Source organism: Octopus bimaculoides, chromosome 11 (genome assembly GCF_046866305.1).
Source record: "Octopus bimaculoides isolate indiv1 chromosome 11, ASM4686630v1, whole genome shotgun sequence".
Taxonomy (NCBI): Eukaryota; Metazoa; Mollusca; class Cephalopoda; order Octopoda; family Octopodidae; genus Octopus; species Octopus bimaculoides.
The window spans coordinates 34,377,264-34,384,463 of record NC_142938.1 but is presented as its reverse complement, the minus strand read 5'-3'; the positions used below and the strand labels follow the sequence as shown (position 1 = coordinate 34,384,463).

Here is a 7,200-nt window from a genome sequence, read left to right as displayed (position 1 = left end):
TAGTCGAGCAAATCGACTAAGATATAGACAAACTAACATATACACACACACACACATACATACATATATACGACGGGCTTCTTTCAGTTTCTGTCTACCAAAGCCACTCACAAGGCTTTGGTCAGCCTGAGGCTATAGTAGAAGACACTTGCCCAAGGTGCCACTTAGTGGGACTGAACCCGGAACCATGTGGTTGGTAAGCAAGCTACTTACCACACAGCCACTCCTATGCTTATGGTATTTATAAAAGCTTAAAGCTTATAGCAATCACCGTACAATGACTAAGGAAAATAGTCTAATAATGAAGCATATAAGCCCACGACAGAAAAAAGTAGGCTTTCCTATCCACATGGGACTCGAACCCACATTCTTTTGTTAATGCAACTGTGTTACCATTACACCAGTGAATTAGCCTCCCTGTTTCTGTCAAAATTAAGAACTATATTAGTTCTACAAAAAAATTGAGAAAATTCTTTACAAATTATAACTTAGGGATAAAATTTGAACATAATACTAAGGCTACTAATTTCCTAAATGCTCCCTGGATCTTAAATCAGGCCTATATTATCCTTATAGAAAACCTTCTGAAGTTACCACTTATATAAGCTGTTTATCTAATCATCCCTCTCGTGTAATAAATTCTTTAGTAACTAGAATTTCACAAATCTTTATTAGTGAAGCAATATTTAATGTATATGCTTACTATAACTCTGCATTGTCTAAAGCAGGTTACAAGCAATTTTGTCCAGAGACCGATAAAACTTTTGGCTGCACTAAGGCTACAGATACTATCATTCATAATAATTTGAACTACTACTACTAGAGGTTAGTAGGCATCACTATGAATTTTTGAAAATAGTTAAATGTAATTTATATTTTACTTTTTCTGGGAGAGCATCCAAAAAGAAACATCTTAATACTTCATTTGTGAAATTTGGAAAAATATTTTAGGAAATATGACAATTTGAATGGTCAAATGAATTGGTCAAAATCTTGCCTAAATGAATAAGTAACTATATTTGTGATGTCATATCTTTGAAACTGAAGTGATTATCATCTTCAAGTTAAATGAATTAATAATGACTATGGTATAGTAGTTGCCTAATTTTTTCAGGTTCCTGGAAAGGAAACTTTTTTTTTTTTTGGCAATATTTAAAATATTTATGTAAAGCCTATTTTGTTACATATAACAAATGGTCGATTAAGCAATGTTTTCAGACCTAGTTAAATCCAAAACTACTAACCACAGGAACTTGAGTTTTGGCACATTGGTAGGTAAATAAATCATGAGATTTTGGGATATAACAACAATTCAATAAAATTTTAATGGACTATTAAAAATGGTTATAAATGGCAGAATTTTGGATTTTCTTCGTTTTCATGGGCATTTTTCCAATTTTATTTTTGCACCACACACTTAAAAATGATAGGTGAAGCCGTTTCAGTAAAACAAAAACAAAAAGAAAAGTTTTGAAAATATTTTCAAACAAAAAGATGTATGATTGAAAGGAGATTTAGCTGTTTTTGAAGCACATCCCACAACCACCTGATTCCTTTCTCAGAATTGTATGGTAGACCTAGATTAAAAAACAAACAAAATGTGAAAACTAATTCCTTGCTTTAAGCATTAAAGACATAAACTAAAGGCATTAACAACATCTGTAACTTACAACAAACTCGTTAGTAGGAGAGAGAGGAAAAAAATGTAAATACTGACACGAATTGTCCTGACTGTATTCAATATATGTAAAAAAACACATCACATCCGACTTTGATAGTCTACAAAATTATATTCATTGCACAATATAATTTTTATTGGAAGAATTTGACCAATATTTCTCAAAAGAAAAAAAATGAAATTTACATGAACAAGAATATCTGCTAGGTTTGTTAAAACAGGAAGTGGGAATAAACAACATCCTCAATACAATGATTTCAAGCTAAGTTTGGGCTCTAAAAGATTTATTAAACTCAATTTAGTGCAATTTTCTTGTAGTAATACATGTGTGGAAACTACATTTTATTTTCCAGGCTGAGATTCGAAACCAAATCTAAAGATTCTTGCTCGCCAATAGCTGACCAGGTTGGAAAAATTTCTTTGTCCTGTCAAAGTGATGGATGAGTTTCCACTCAACCTCCAATCTGGCTATGTCACGGAAAGTTCAGATGGACAGCAAGTGACCTAAGTAGGTACAAGCCACTCTTATAATGGTATATCCATCCTTCTGGCTAGAATGGGCCACTATAAATACGAGTTCCGTAGACACACAAGAAGTCAGCAGGGTGATCTGACAGTTAACAGAGTGAGCTGAGCGAGACCAGATAGAAAGCTACAGACCAGACAGAGCAACAATGTAGAGTGAGAGACAACATAGCTGAAGCGATGGGCAAATGCACATTTCTCTGCATACACAACTTCACTGACTTGAAGTAGTTGGCTACATTATGTAGTGATATATTTGTTTCAAGTATCCAACAAAGTGAATGCAACGGTGAGCATATAAATAATGTAAACTACATTCCAATCCTTTCTTCATTGTTTTCCATCGATACTGGTCCAACGCACCTAGTATCTTCTGCTACACCAGACAACTCACATTGATCCCTCAACATTACATTTCATGACATATGTTACTTCATAATTAGTCCGTCCATTTCTTGAAATTCCAGCTCAAACTCAAGATTTGAAGCCTTGGACTTGTGTTCCATTTTGACCTCTTACCAGGCGCAAATACATCAGTTTGATAAGTAAGGTCAGCATACCAACCTCATTACTCACATTGTGCTTTTTTGCCATATAATGGCAAGAATTACCAATGACCACATTGAACACATGAGAAATTTTTTTTTTCTCATGATGTGGCTGTGTGGTTAGAAGCTCACTTCCCAACCATATGGATTCAGGCTCAGTCCCACCATGTCTTCTACTATAACCTCAAGCCAACTAAAGCCTTGTCAGTAGATTTGGTAGAAGACCATCATATATATATATATAATATATATATATATATATATATATATATATATATATATATATATATATATATATATCATCATCATCATCGTTTAACATCCGCTTTCCATGCTAGCATGGGTTGGACGATTTGACTGAGGACTGGTGAACCAGATGGCTACACCAGGCTCCAATCTGATTTGGCAGAGTTTCTACAGCTGGATGCCATTCCTAACGCCAACCACTCCAAGAGTGTAGTGGGTGCTTTTACGTGCCACCGGCACGAAGGCCAGTCAGGAGGTACTGGCAACGGCCATGCTCAAAATGGTGTATTTTACATGCCACCTGCACAGGAGCCAGTCCAGCGGCACTGGCAACGATCTCGCTCGAATGACTTTTCACAAGCCACCGGCATGAGTGCTAGGAAGGCGATGCTGGTAATGATCACGCTTGAATAGTGGTGCCATCACGATCTCGCTTTCGCTTGCTGCAACAGGTCTTCACAAGCCGAGTTTAGTGTCCAATGAAGGAGACGTTGGCATGGGGGCCAGTCGTCGAATTTAGTTCGATTTCGATTTCACTTGCTTCAACAGGTCTTCGCAAGCGGAGTTTAGTGTTCAATGAAGGAAAGGTACGCATAAGTGGGCTGGCTACATCCCTGGCAGAGGCGTTGGATTTTGGTCTCACTTGGCTTGCTGGGTCTTCTCACGCACAGCATATTTCCAAAGGTCTCGGTCAGAAGTCATTGCCTAGGTGAGGCCTAATGTTCGGAGGTTGTGCTTCACCACCTCATCCCAGGTCTTCCTGGGCCTGCCTCTTCCACAGGTTCCCTCAACTGCTAGGGTGTGGCACTTTTTTACACAGCTATCCTCATCCATTCTCACCACATGACCATACCAGCGCAATCATCTCTCTTGCACACCACAACTCATGCTTCTTAGGTTCAACTTTTCTCTCAAGGTACTTACACTCTGTGAGTATGCACACTGACATTACACATCCATCGGAGCATACTGGCATCATTCCTTTCGAGCTTACGCATGTCCTCAGCAGTCACGGGCCATGTTTTACTGCCATGTAGCATGGCTGTTCGTACACATGCGTCATACAGTCTGCCTTTTACTCTGAGAAAGAGACCCTTTGTCACCAACAGTGGTAAGAGCTCTCTGAACTTTGCCCAGGTTATTCTTATTCTAGCAGCTACACTTTCAGCGCACCCTCCCTCACTACTAACTTGGTCACCTAGATAGCGGAAGCTATCAACAACTACGTCTAGTTTTTCTCCTTGGAATGTGGCAGAAGTTGTTTTCTGCACATTTACAGTGTTTATTGCTCCTGAACATCTGCCACATACAAGAACTAACTTCCTAGTTAACCTTCCTTTGATATTGCTGCATCTCTATGTATCCATAGCTTACACTGGGTACATCTTATAGAGTTTCCACCTACGCCTTTTGTACAGATTGAGCAGAGCCATCTACCAGAAGGGGTTTGTGTTTTTTCTACCTTCCTACTTATTAGGACTTTGGTTTTAGCTAGGTTGACTCTAAGGCCCTTCGATTCTAGACCTTGCTTCCACACCTGAAACTTCTCTAGTTCTGATAGTAACTCAGCAATTAGTGCAAGGTCATCAGCATAGAGGAGCTCCCAGGGGCATCCTGTCTTGAATTCTTGTTATCGCCTGGAGGACCTTGGTGGACCCCTACCTCTACCCGGAATTCTTCACTGTACTCATTGCCAACCCTCACCTTACAAACAGCGTCTCTGTACATGGCTCGCACAGCTCTCACTAACTATTCTTCTATCCCTAGTTTCCTCATTGACCACCAAATAAGGGATCCAGGGGACCCTGTCAAAGGCTTTCTCCATGTCAACGAAAGCCAGGTACAGAGGTTTATCCTTGGCTAGGTATTTCTCCTGCAGCTGTCTTACCAGAAATATAACCGACACTGCCAGATATTTTGAGCATCTCTGCAGTGATTCCTGATGGGCCAGGGGCTTTCCCTGTCTTCATACTCTTAATTGCTGTATCTACTATGGTACTGTCAACTCGGATAGCTGGTCTCTCTGTTGGGTCGACATTCGGCAAACTCTCTTTCTCCCATTCATTTGCATGTTCAAATTATGCTTGTCTCCACTGTACAGCATTCTATACTGATACCTAGTTATAGAAAATTGGCAATAAAAATATAAATAAATATATGAATAAGATTAAGAATAATAATTCTAATATCCTCAATAGTAGACTTATAAATAGTAGTGAAAGTAGTAACAATAGTGTTTATAACAAGGATACAAATAGTAAATCCCAAGCTAAGTACTGTGGTGGAATTTCGAGTCATTACACAACCACAACACGTAATGGAAGAAATAGGCTTCGAACTCCTAATTGTTCACTATTATTGTTACAGTTATCTAGTAGCAATAGAAGTCATATGATCCATCAAAATAAAAATTATAAAGATAGACACCAAAGAACACAAAAATGTAGATCTAACAGAGAAATCAGCAATCCAGAGAGACAGTAGCTTGGTAGATACAGCTATAAAGGACATGAAGACAGAGAATGCCCCCAGCACATCAGGAATCACAGCTGAGATGCTTAAAATAATTAGCAGAGTGGGATATGGTCCAGTCACCCGTATAGTTAATCAGGTTATCCGTGAGGAAGTCATACCCAATGATTGGTGTAGTCAACTGCTATAAAGGTAAAGGTGACACTTTAGAAATAATTACAGAGTTATTAAATTGTTGGATCAGGTAAAGAAAGTTACAGAGGTCACAGCTCAACTAATTAGGATGAGAGTTGGTCTAGATGAAATGCAGTTTGGTTTTGTGCCAAAGGAAGAAGCATGACTGATGCTACATTCCTGGTACAGCAGCTGCAAGAGAAGTATTTAACCAAAAATAAACCTCTGTACCTGGCTTTTGTTGACATGGAGAAGCCTTTGACATGGTCCCCTAATCTCTTATCTGGTGAGCAATGCGGAAGGTAGGGATAGATGAGTGAGTGGTGAGAGCTGTACAAGCCATATACAGGGATGCTGCCAGTAAGGTGAAGGTTGGCAATGAGTATAGCAATGAATTTAGTGTAAAAGTAAGAAGTCACCAAGGGTTGGTTCTCAGCCTCCCCCCCACACACACACACACACCGTTCATCATAATCCTCCAGGCCAATAACAGAGGAATTTAAAACAGACTGCCCTTGGGAACTCCTCTATGCTGATGACCTTGTTCTCATAGCTGAATCACTACCAGAACAAGAGAAGAAATTGCAGATGTGGAAGCAAAATCTGGAATCAAAGGATGTACAATGTCAATGTGCATGTATGACAGAGTGTAAATGTCTTAACAGAAAAATTGGGTATAAGAGGCATCAGATGTAGTATGCAAGAGAGAAGACTGCACTGGTATGATTATGTGATGTGTATGGACAAGGACAGCTGCATAAAGAAGTGCCAATCTCTAACTGTGGGGGGAACCTGTGGAAGAGGCAGATGGAGAGAACCTGTGGGATGAGGTGGCGAAATATGAAATTCAGTTGTTGAGTCTCGCAGAGACCAAGTGACCAAAACATTTGGCAATTTGCTGTGCTTGAGAAGACACATCAAGCTAACTAGTTATGGTGCTGGTGACATGTAATAAGCACCTGTACTGGAGACACATAACAGGTACTCATGCCAGTGACATGTAAATGGCATGGACATTTTAATACTTTTTAATACGTGTATCACCAGTGACAGGCATGATACAGAATGCTATAATGTAGTAGTTTAATGAACATAGTAGTTTAAATCAATGTAGTAGTTTAAATAGTAAACTCATCATCATCATCATCATTTAACGTCCGTTTTCTATGCTAGCATGGGTTGGATGGTTCGACCGGGGTCTGGGAAGCCGGCCATATCACTTTGAAAACACTGGTTCTCGTCTGATCACTGAAGTTAAGCAATGTCGAGCCTAGTTAGTACTTAGATGGGTGACCGCTTGGGAAACCTGGGTGCTGTAAACGTTTTTCTATCCATAGGCACAGGAGTAGCTGTGTGGTAAGTAGCTTGCTTACCAGCCACATGGTTCCGGGTTCATTCCCACTGTGTGACACCTTGGGCAAGTGTCTTCTACTATAGCCCCAGGCCGACCAAAGCCTTGTGAGTGGATTTAGTAGATGGAAACTGAAAGAAGCTCATCGTATATATGTATATATATATGTATGTGTGTATATGTTTGTGTGTCTGTGTTTGTCCCCC

General features: G+C 39.4%; 1 pseudogene; it reads left to right on the top strand.

Moving 5' to 3' along the window:
• Positions 1-6,846: 6,846 nt before the first annotated feature.
• Positions 6,847-6,965, top strand: LOC128249149 (5S ribosomal RNA; annotated as a pseudogene).
• The last annotated feature ends 235 nt before the right edge of the window (positions 6,966-7,200 follow it).